The 12,401-nt window shown below is 36.9% G+C and overlaps 1 long non-coding RNA gene across 1 annotated transcript in view; it reads left to right on the forward strand.

Moving 5' to 3' along the window:
* Nucleotides 1–11,053, forward strand: part of LOC113975699 — a 53,596-nt gene extending 42,543 nt beyond the window's left edge. The window contains exons 2-3 of the long non-coding RNA XR_003536893.1: nt 1,770–1,958; nt 10,969–11,053. This is a non-coding gene — a long non-coding RNA (uncharacterized LOC113975699). The remainder of the gene's footprint in view (nt 1–1,769; nt 1,959–10,968) is intronic.
* Nucleotides 11,054–12,401: the final 1,348 nt, after the last annotated feature.

Raw genomic sequence — 12,401 nt, forward strand, 5'->3', positions numbered from 1 at the left:
ACATTCTTTATTGCTCTCTTCTAGTCATGCATTGTGCTCAAAAGACACAGCAGATTTTTTCCTGATTTTCTAAAAAAGCAGCAGAGGGCTGTGAGTCCTCTCAAATTTGAATTGAGTACATGTTAGAGAAAACAATTATTTCTCATCTTCAGTGTAACAGTTAGTTCTCCAGCATTTCAATAGCCATGCTGAGTAGGAGAGTATATCCCTTTATTTCTGGGGATTTAGTTCCTTCCTCTATTATGTGGGCTGGGTGAAGAGCATGGCCCTAAGTAGTCTTCATGTGATTTATTCTACATTGACAACCACTTAAGTGGAGGCAAAGCTAGACCCAAAAGGCACAAAGTGATGAAAGCTGGAACTGAAAAATAGCATGACAGTCAAAATTACTGAGTTTCACACAGCCCTTGCTCTGACCATGTAAGAAAACTCTTGGTCTAAAAGGATCCCAAAAAGCCCTCTGGAAACCCAATCCCATAACTTATATGCTCTCCTTAAAGGCTTTTTTCTTTCCGTCTACAAAATGACATTGAGAAAAGCCTTGTGGACTTCACTACTTGCTGCAATTTGACAGCTTTTAGTCAAAATGTTTTCCATTTACAAGAGAAGGACTTATATCCCAACCCAAGTTGAATGCACTAATATCTGCAAGTCAGATTGAGCTGGTTGTGGTTGGGTCATAGGCTAGATGGTCCCAGAGAGGTGGAATATCTCTGTGGCAGGGGATGGGAAAGGGTATGGAAGAGATATACTACTCCAGGAACTTCATGATGAATTAACACTGGTGGCTCGGGCACTGTTTCCAAGGGACTCCCAGGAGTTGAGATGTCTCTTAATGAACCAAGGCTTTTGTGTTTGCCTAGTTCACTAGACTGGGTGAAAGACTGAAAAGATGATGCCACTGCATTACCTGCTGCAGGGGAAGACAGGAGGAACTGATTCTGGTCACTATATATGCTATGATTGTTCAAAAGTAAAGGGGAACAAAGCACTACCCTTTCCTTCCCAGCAGCAACCCTACGTTGATTCATAAAGGCCAGATGCTATCTGATCTTCCCACTGGGATTCAGTTAAGAATTCAGAGCCCAAATGCTCAAGTTCCCTCTGAGTATTATATAAAACCAAAAGTTAACTGAGCTGCTAAGAGGAGCATGCATCACACACATAAATAAAACTTGTTTGATGACAAAGGCGTTGCTTTGATGATTGTTTCTCAGAGTAGAATTTCACATTAAAATAAAAAGCTAGGGAATGTCCATATAAGCTCAAAAGTGTTTTTAAGATAGCTATGGCTAATCCATTGAAGCCAATCAGTCTGTGTATTCAAGATCCTTTTATAATCCAAACAGTACAAAAAAAGTGTTTCCAGAGTTTTCCAGCTCCACTGTCAACAGCTAAGAAATGGATCATCCTGCATGTGCTTTCATAATCTTCTTTGTGTATAAAGATTCAATAATAAACTGATTTTTTATCCTCTGGCATTCAGAATGAAGGGAAAAAAGGAAAAGAACCAAGGAGCACAGGTAGGCCTTTTGTAAAATAAAAAATCAAAAGTGATTCACCTTATTGCAAAAGTTGGCTAACACTACAAAAACCTGAGTTTTTTCTATCTTATGTTGTCTTTACTGAGCCTTAAATTAACTGCAAGGATCCCTGTGCTTGCATGATTTATCTCTGACTATATTGTAGGAGAAAGAAAACTTTGAAAGGAGACTTTAAAGTCAAGAGTGCAATAAACTTTTTTATTGTTTTATGTTTTTATAATACAGGTTTAACAAAGGATGTATTTTCTTTACTCTTCAGTCTGGATTTCTCTCTTTCAGTGTGAGAAGATTAAATCTGAAAGACTGTATTGTTGAAGTCCATGCTTATATCACTGTTAAGCTTGCAAATGGGAAAATGAGAGAGGCTAATTTTGCTCGCATATGAGCTACATGTATTTTCTATGTCTATATACAGTAAGTATAAAAAAGGTGTTTTCTCATTTCCTTAGATTTAAGTTCTGATCTGGTACTGCTCCTCTTATTACTATGCATAATATACTTTTGTCTCTCTAAATTAGAATCTCTACAGTCAGTTGGGATGAAAATGAAGGTGTCAGCTACAGAGTTAGGGTTTTCTTCTAAGTGATCCAACAGTGGCAATGTAGATTACTCATGAAAGGTGGTTTGAAGAAATTAAGTGGAACATAATGAAAGAATCAATTTTTCACTGCATAGGTGCATAAACTTACTATACTTTACATACCAAATGGCCGAAAGGAAAATCAGCTGTCAGGAGTTTTTTGCTATGATGTTCATAAGGTCTCTCTTACCTTGATACCTTTGTTGAACTAATACTACCATGCCACTAATTACATATTTGAGGCATATTCCACTGAGGGGGGGGGCGTTTCAATGTGTTAATGGCATTATAGATTGAGCTCTGCATATCTAGCTTAGGTTACTCCCAGGGCTTCTTAGTGATTTTTTTTATAATAATATAAATTCTTCATATATTCTAACTAATGTTTCAACCTGCATCCTTTACATTGATTATTAAAAGTGTTTTAGATTTCAAACAATGCAATAACCAATAACTTATTCTATGCTGGTTAATGAGCAAGTAATGATTATTTTTTTCACTACCTATTACAAACCTGAGCCAAGTTCAAATACTGGAGAGAAATTGGGGCCTAAATATCCAGTGCTGCATATTCCACCAACATTGTCACCAGTGCATCATGGTAGTAAAATGCTAACTCCATTGTATGTTACTTTGAATGTCCTTCAGCATACATTTACACTCAGGAGAATCCATCCTTCTTTACCAGTCACTGGTGGATAACCCACATCTTCTAGTTGGCTTTTATTCTCAACTATTTAACAGTCATTTCCCTGGTAATAAGTTATGCATATCTTCAGGTAATAGTATTAGCTTGTAACTGGCAATGTTACCAGCATGAAAACTTTGTTGTTGCTTAAGTAGATTGACTTAAATTGCACTGAACTTAAACCAGGAAACAACATATACATAAAAATGAAGATGTTTTCTGTTCCTAACCTTTTTTAATGGTTTTTAAAACAGGTTTTTAGCTTGTTTGCTTTCAAGTCAACTCCTAAATAGTTTATTTTGGATGATTGATTATAGGAATCTTGTGCATGCAACCAAAGCACAATATTTTAAGTCACGGCTTCTTTTCAAGGAATGAAATGATCTTTATATCCTGACATGTTTTATCATTTTTAGACTAAACCAGTTGTCTGTGTAATTTCGATGTGTAGCCCTTTAAACTGATAGAATATTATCAGGACTTATTTAAAACCAAGCACATCTTGCTATTACAGCTGTGTTTCAGAGATGAAACAAATGGATTAAAAAGTTCTCTCTAATTGTATCATTAGCTAATGGTATTTTTAATGAAGTCTGTTAAAAAAACTTAAGATGATGCGGTGTCATAGTAATACATGTGGTACTACTATGTGAGTCCCACTGCTAAATATTATACAAAATTCTCAAAGAAGGTTTTTTCATACAATTACTAAACTGAGAGGACAAAATATTAGGAATAAAAATAATAGATTTTACTCTTAGCTGTCTATTAGGCCTGTGGGACTGTCCTTATCCTTTTAATGGTTGTCCTAATCCGTACTCTTAACATGCACATAAATGAGCTATTGTAGACATTCCTGCTGCCTTTTGCCCACTGTATATGGTCTTGTTCCTCCATTTCTTGCAGATAAAAGTTTTTCTTTTTAGATGCTAATCATTTTTGTTCAAGTGATGTGTCTTCCTAGGACTTGATCTACACAGGAAATTTTTTGTCTGATAGCTATATCAGGGACTATTTTTATTCTTCATTTATTGCACCATAGCTGTGCTGGCAAAACTTTGCTTTATACACCACTTACACTACCAAGAAGTTCTGTTGCCAGTTTTGTTTGTATTGCTTGAGAAGCCAGTTTGTTTCTTTTGCTCACCTAAACCATATCCCTTAAAAGATAGTTTGCTTTCATCTTGGCTTTACCTAGTAAACCTTTGTAGGAGTAGACGTCTAGGAGGTACTAGGACATGGTTTTGGAGGAGCAGAAGCTCAACAACACTGTGCTCTCACTAAGATGTTATGCAGTAGCACAAAAATCCTATGAGGAGTTTTTTGTTCTTCCTCATCAGTGATTCTTTTAGTCCTCTAACCACCATCACTGATGAGCACCACAGATGTCTGCAGCCTGTCAAAGATTAAGTAACTTGTTATGTTGAGCTTGAAGTATGGGAGCACTGAGAGTAAAAAGGACAGTGACAGAAAAGAGAAAGTCTTCACAACTTCAACATTAAAAACCTTAGATAGGAAAAACAGTTTCTTAACTATTCTTGGTAAGTAATGTGACAATCTAAGTCATAAAATCTTTAAAAGCTCCTTAAAGGTCAGTGGATTCCAGTAAATTTGACATTAGTACTTTGAGGTTTTGAAATTAATGCACTTATTGAAAAATTTTATTACCCTTCTTTTTTCCCTAGTCAATAGATGTGATTTTTACAAAAAGTAGAATTTTGTGGTCTACTTCTTCAAGCTGCCATTATGTCAATCAAAAATAAGTCTGGCTAATAAATTATTTTGGCAAGTAAATGAAATGCTTTTGTGGTTAGTTTAGTGTTTTCCTAAAGCTCCAGCACAGTCCAGGAAGCATTCTGCCTTCTCTCTTAACCAACTTACTGATTACTATGTGTCAGCCACAGGCCATCTCTAGTATTGTTTTTGTCTTGCCCGTATAATCTTACTAAGATGCATCTTAACCAACACTGGCTTAAAAACAAATGCAGGAGGCAGTGGTTGCTTTTAAAATTATTACCCCAACCATTTCCCTGGTGAAACATAAACACATATTAAATAACATAACATTAATAATTGCATAAAAGGAATGTTTAAAAAAATAGTTTCAGGAGAGAGAATAAACCATTAATGAATTACTACATTAGTGAAGTAGTTTGGGTAATAGTTGAGATGTTTGTACTAAGTTGATAAATGCTCTGCAAGTAAATCACTTGCATATATCTTCTTTTCTAGCCTTAGTTCAGAGTCCTTTAGATCTCCAAAGGTTGTAGATAATTTTTGCACCCACTCAGTCAATGACTGGCAATGCGGCATGTAGCCGCAGTCATTCATTCTGTCAGTCAGCAGCCCTTGATAATGTGCCTGTCAATATAATTCAGTGCCTGTTCAGGGAAAGTGACACTTTGAATAGTGGACACTTTTCAAAAGCATTCATACAGGGTCAGTTCCATGATAAATAAATATATTTTGTGTTTGGAACAAATAGGCAATACGCAGAAGCTAGAGTCAGAGCAGAAATATACAACCAGTCTGCAGGACACAATAAGCTGCAGTGAAGAGTGAATATCATAAATGTGTCTTTGAGGTTTTTTGATGCTGCATTAATGATGGGGTAATGGATAATATAGTCTTCAGGATCCTACCTGGCTCAATTGAGCCCTGATCCATGACCAGGGGCACTATGCTCTGCTACACTACAAATGAGATATTAGAATAATAGTATCAATAGTTCTTTAAATCCTATTAAAAAGAAGGAATATTTTCATAGCTGAGTGAAAAACACAGGCAGAAATCTTTAATTACCACTAACAGTGTGTTAAAGAAAGTATTTATATGGCATACAATGTTTAGTTTCTAGTTTCTATTAATACAGGCTGAGAATGTGAGGAAGAAATATGTGATAGTGACAGGATTTTTAATGGTACCTCACCTTAAATGCATTTTAAAATATGTAAATCAATAAAAAAATTATTTGTAATAGCAGACTAAGAGTGCTGGTTAGCCTTACTGCTGAATGAAATGTATGCTACAAGCCCTATTACCATACATCGTGGGAGCTGTAGTTAGGATTAATCTGTCAAAAGGGATGGTTTAGTGTTGATGAATATGACATGTGACCATTAATGATGTTGATTTTATCTCCTGAGATTAGCATGATTTACTTCGGATGGATAATAATGTCATTTGCTTGATGCAGTAGATCTGTTTACGAGCTGATTAAATTGTAAGGCCTTGCTTCATTTCATGCTATTTGGTTTACAGCTTCATTACTGCAATCACAAAAGCTGTGGAAATGTCCCACATCCCATGTCACAATAAATCATTGTTTAAGATTGCAGCTATGTATTTTAGCATTTCAGTTTTGCATGGACCATGCATTCCTTAACAAATATGTGATTGGGAATACATTAACAAGATATTCTGGAACATACTGCTGCAGAAATGTAGAAAATCAGCCTGAATCTTTTAATTGAGATTAAGGAAGCACTTGAGTAATTAGCTGTAACAAATTACCTTATTATTTAGACAGTGAAGTAAACGTTTTTGTTGCAAGAATGATTATCATAAATCTACAGAAAAGTGACAGTCAAACAACCATAAAGGAAACTTGTAAGCAAACTACATTTTCTGCCTATTACCTTTTACATTGAAATAAAATTTATCAGAGACATACTCTAAAAAGAATGTATTTGTTGTTTGGGGATAGTATATGTTACAAGCTATACCATCTGTGATTACTGCACTGGGAAGAAAATATGCATGTAAATCACAAAGAAAAAAGAAGAATCTGTTAATTATAATGGCAAATGCTAATGTTGCCATAGTTAAGGCTGTGTCAATGTTTTTGTTATAAACCCAGTTATAAAGGAAGAAGGAGAGAGGGAGGGTGGCAATCAGCCTTTAGAGATTGCTGTATGCTAAAATTTTGTGTACAAAAAGGCATACTTACACCATGTAAATCAGATGTATCAGTGAGACCATGCTCATAGTCTCAGTGAGAGGAGGACCAGGGCCAAACTCTCAGCTCGGGATGAGGGTGACTATGTTGTAATAATTTTTTCACATTTTGCATTAAATGATACTGCTATTTTTATTGTACAAATTAAAAAAATATTGCATTTATCAGTCAATTGGGGCCCTTCAGAGCTTGTGGCTTACCGCTAGCTGAATTTGATAACTACAGTTGATTAAGTCTTGGTTCGTGTGCTCAATTTTAATGAGTTCTTCTAACTTTGAAGAGCATACATAAATAATTAGCTAAGTTGGGTGTTTTATTACAATAGAATAGAATTTTTTTAGTTCTTTCTACTCCTTTTTTTTTTTCTAAATCCCCCCACGTTGGTTTTCAGTGGATTTCATGAAACATCTCCTACATGTGCATTCTGCTACGTTATAATATGGTCAAATGTGAATGTGAACTTTACAGTAGATGTGTGAACCTTTTCCCCTTGGCAAAACTCCCCTCTCACCTCAAAATATTTCAGCTGGCAGATGAAGAAGTGGGAACCACAAGAGGAACTATACTCATGTACATGTATACATATATACAGGCCTAGAATATCCAAAGATTTCCAACTGTGTTGCAGCAATGATGATGAGCAAGATTTTTTACAAATGATTCATGACCTGGCTTTTCTAGTCAGCCAACATGAGACATTTTGAAAAGCCAGGCGTTTTTTCTCATTTGTTTGTTTGTTTTTAATGGTTGATGCACAAAGCATTCTGCAAAGGAGATTCTTTCAGGAAAGCTCATACTTTGGACTTGGAAAGAGAAGACAACTCTAATGCTTGCAACTTAATTCTATCTGGTGTTTCGAGCACAGATTTACCAAGTCGATTTAATTTTCCAATACATTGTGACCACTGGGCATAGATCTATCCCTGCCTTTTTTGCTGAACCAGTCCCTGTTGACATTCCTAGAATTAATGAAAAAGTTTTACATGTTGAAATGTTGATTTTGCCAGCAACATTTCAACTAATCAAATGAAAACAGTGATAAATATTTTCTCCTGTTTTTTAAATAGCTCTAGACCTGAGTTAATGAAAACATATCCTTGAAAATAAATGGATGCCTAAGTTTATTTTCAAAAAGAATAATTTAATTGCTGTGACAAAAAGAAAACGCAAAAAGAGGAAGCCACACTTTGAATCTTCATTGCTTCAGAAAACATTTGGTAATATATTGCATCCCTGCTTAAGTTGGCTGAAATTTTATTACCACAGTTTCACAGTTTTATGTTTTATAACTTTGAAATTAAACAAAACAAAGGCTCCCTCTCTTGATGAGCTGCACCTTTTGACAGCAACTTGGTTTCCAGCCAAGAAGAAAATACAAAGGCAGAATTTTTCAGGGTGCACATTCTTTCACTGATATTCCTGTTGAAACGAAAAGAAGAATGCCCTTGAAAATCCCAACTGCTGGCTTCAGTAAAAATATATAATTTTACCACCCACCTGCCAGTGATGGTTAATTTAGTGTAATTTATGCACAGTAGAAAATCCCTTGCTAGCACTATGAGGTGCAGAGGCTATCAACCAGGCTGATAGTAGGTTTGTGCAAAAAGATACCTTTAACCTGAACAGTGGAGTCATCTCCATGAACTTTAGTAACCACTGTTCATGTTAACAATGACAAAAGTACTAAGGACATGTAATTTCTTAGTTCCCATACGAATTGTCTCCAGTCTGCTCTCTACCATTCCTTTGACTCTGTCATGTTTGGGGAATCTGTTTAAGTAGAACTAATGAATCCTGGTTGATGCTTTGAGGTTGTTTTTCTGAAAATGGTGGCACTGTGTAACGTGTCTACCTTACTGATAAAGCTGCTACTGTGGTATGAGTGAAGAAACTATTTGATCTTTGTGACTGAGCCCTGAATAAACAATTTATATATGCAGAAAGTTGATGGCTGCTGGAAGATGGTTCATCAATCTTCTCTGCAGGTGCCTTCGAGTATGACATTTATTGAAATCGGACAGAAAAAAAAGATGAGTTTAAAATTATTCAAATGGATGCAATTAAGGGACATAAGTTGATTCTCTGAGTGGAAGAGAGGAAAACCCGTGCAATATTTTGCCACTGGAGAATTGCTTTATCTGCAGGTCTGTTCACTGTTAGAGGAAGGAAACTAACTTGAAAATAATAATTAAAAGAAAAAATTGGTCTACAGTAGAAGGATCCTGGGCAGCTTTAGGCCAAAGAATTCTCAAGACTGGTGTTGAAATTCACACAAGAGAATATATTATTTCTCTGGCTTTTCTTTTTTTATCTCATACTTCTACGTAGATTATTCTTAAAGCTACGGCAAGTCTGCAGATGCAATCAGTGCATTTGAATATCTAAATTGTTTATTCCAGGTCATCTACATAGCTGGAACTGTTGGGTACCAAGAAAACTGGTATTTTGGAAGCAAGAACTGCTTATGAGAACTTCACTGGATTGCAGAATTTCGGTGAAAACTGAGTCCAGTGATGTGTTAGCATTTTTCTGTTTGAACACTAATCCTAATAAGGATAATTTCCCAAAATTAGGCCACTAAAAGAAAGCACTGAATTTTCCTCCAGCAAACAATTTATGTTCATGAAAGAACTTGCTCATGTCAGCAGAGTTGGGGAGGCATGTACTGGGAAGATATTTGCTTTAAGAGATTCCCAGGAATTGCCACATCCTAAGTCCTTGGCTGTTCTAGAAGGCATCCAAATGGCTGCTGAGGAGGGTCAAAGTTGCAAGCAAAGAAAATCTACAAGGCAGTGTGCATGCATGTACTTGCATTATGTCCGTTATGAGCCTCACTATAATATTTAGTGCTCAATAGCACTTAGAGCAGTGAGTTCTGAGTAGCTTTAGGAATCAGAACCATGTGTTTTCTGAAGAAATATAGATTCCTAAAAGATATCTTAGATTTCATGATGAGTAAAATCTCTGTGATGATGCAGATTTTCTGTATTACCAGGGCACAGAATTTCATTGAGGAGCTCCTGCAATAAGTGCAGCTAGCTAAAGGATATGAAAAGAAATAGGGGCAGACAATTTGTTATTTTCTCCCTTCATAGAGTTCAAAAATAGGTTTTGGAAAAAGCAATTGTGTCTCCTTCAATTATTGCATTACCTCTAACACTGAGACTGCTGTAGTCAAGCCTTTTAATGAACAAATTTTGCAGAATTTAGTGTCTCTGAAGTGCAAAGCCACAACAGAGTGTGGCTCTTAATGTGCCATATGAGCATTATGTTGCTTGCTTTCTCTGTCAAAGCTGGCATGTATCAGAATGCAATAAAAGAAAAACTATTTCATTCAAAATTAAATGGCCACATCCAATTAAAGACTGAAGTCTGAAACTGTAAAATCTATTGAAAGTTTCTTTCTGTTTTAGAGGAAATGTACCAATTGCTAATGGAAGAGTTACTCTAAACGATTGGCTACTAGTTAACTATTATGCATTCTAGCAGGATTTGTGGCTGGATTTTTTTTTTTTTTGGTCATTCCTCCTCCTCAGAAGATCTGGAGAAAAGAACAGAAAACTATTGAAAAGATTTGCGTGGTCTTTTATCTTTTGAATCAGTGTCATACTAACAAAAAGATGTTTTGAAGTCTTTAACCATTAATTGACTAACTGGTTTTCTTTAGACATAAAACTTGTCAAGGTCTTGATTGTTGTGAATCCATGGTGATGGATTCTGGCTGACTGCCTAAGTACAAGGTCTCTGAACACCAGAATAACATTTTTTGAAACAATTTGGACTTATCCTCCATAATGCCATTTAAACAAACTTAATTGACTAAAACTTTCATTTTTGTGCATTCTGTATGAGGTACTATTTGCAAGGAGAGGCCTTTTAGGAACAGATACTAAATGACAAAATCTGACCTCTACCTAGCCTTACATTTCTCAATTCTTGTTTATTTACACAAAATAAGCCAATATGAACTGCATTAAAAATTCACTTTAAGCAGAAAGCCTCTTATATACTCTTATTTTCCTTTGGTGAGTAACCTTAAAATGGGTCCAAACTAAGACTTTTTGAACAGCATAAAATTTACACACTTCTGCAGTAAGACTAAGCGTTATCCTCAGATAAGTGCCCATATATGTCAGTCAGTAAGCTTGTTCTATATGAAATGAATAAAAAGTTTCAAAGTTAAGACTGGATTTTTTAGTGAAACTTTACTAAGAAGATACCCCTGGGATGATTTTCTTCAATTTTGAGTTCTAGACATATGCAGAATTATACATCCATCTCTAATAATAATGGCCCATCTTCGCGAACGAAGATTTGGGAAAAGGTCTTTTACCTTTCCAGCCTGCGCAATGGATTTTTTAGGTGAGACACAGCCTGCGCTGAACTGAGCCCACCCTTTAATCCTAAGGTTCATCTGCCGGGCCAAGCAAGCTTGGACAATGGCAGTGAGGTCCTCAGGACGTAGGTTTGTTTAGAGTGTCCTTCTCATAGATGGATGGCCACACAGGGCTAACGACCTCCATCAGGCCAGGAGACCGGGATTCGAACCCGTGGTCGCAGCAGTGAAAGTCCTGCACGCTAACCACTAGGCCACCAGGGGTCTCTACATCCATCTCTACAGGTTAGCAATTTGCATTTGCCACTCTTTCACTGGGAAAATAACTTGAATTTGAGTAGAAGCAGTATATTAGATTTAAATAATAAATGGGAATGATGAAATTGTGCTTTAAGACTTTTTTCAGGGAACATGACAACTCTGAGATGACAGTTTCATCTCTAGGAAGTTCTTCAAACATCACAAGGTAAACATCTCTAATGAGTTTTGAATGGCCTACATGGCATGAGGTGGTGGGCCAATAGACAATACTCTATGCTGTAGTTGTCAGGGCCCTCACGGCTTTAATAGACCCTGAAGTTCCTCAACAGCTTCACCAAGGGTCTCCCCCAACCCCTGCCCACAGTGTCTGGGGATTCCTCAGTCCGTGCCTGAGCGAGATCATAGGGAGTGTCAGTCTTCAGCCTGGCCATGGGCCCCATTGCTCCTAACCTCCACCCATGGGCTGATGGCCTTGGCCTCACTTTGTCACCATGGACATCCTCAGAGATCATGACCCCAGTTACACCTACTGGGTCTGATCTGACCTGCAGATAGACTGACAGCTTGACCTTGGACCTGCCTCACCACCACAAACTTCTCTAATGGTCTGAACTCTTGGTTGAATATCAGCTGTTAGCTCTGGTCCTGCCCTGCTTCCTCACTGGGACAGCCAGGACCCTGCCCTGCTGACTGTGGCATTGCCCTTGGCTCCCTATTCCCTGTCAGAGCATCTGCCCTTGCTGCTTCCTGACAGTAGTGCAAAAGCTTTTATCTCATCAAAACAATATTGCAGCTGGGAACCAGACACCGGTCCTTACCCTGCTGTAGTCAAGGGGTGACTTCAAGTGTTGTTGATGATTCTTTTTTTAGGGGGGGAGAATCACTAAGAAGCCCATCCACTGTTAACAGTGTACTTGTTTCATGAGCAGAGGATTTCTGTCTCAATTTCATTCCCATAATAGCCACAGAGCTTTAACATAAACATCCCATTTTCTTTTTCTTTGCAAGAAAAGAGAATTTTAACCTGAGCAGTT

This window comes from Neopelma chrysocephalum, unplaced genomic scaffold, assembly GCF_003984885.1.
Source record: "Neopelma chrysocephalum unplaced genomic scaffold, ASM398488v2 Primary Assembly neopelma1_143, whole genome shotgun sequence".
NCBI lineage: Eukaryota > Metazoa > Chordata > Aves > Passeriformes > Pipridae > Neopelma > Neopelma chrysocephalum.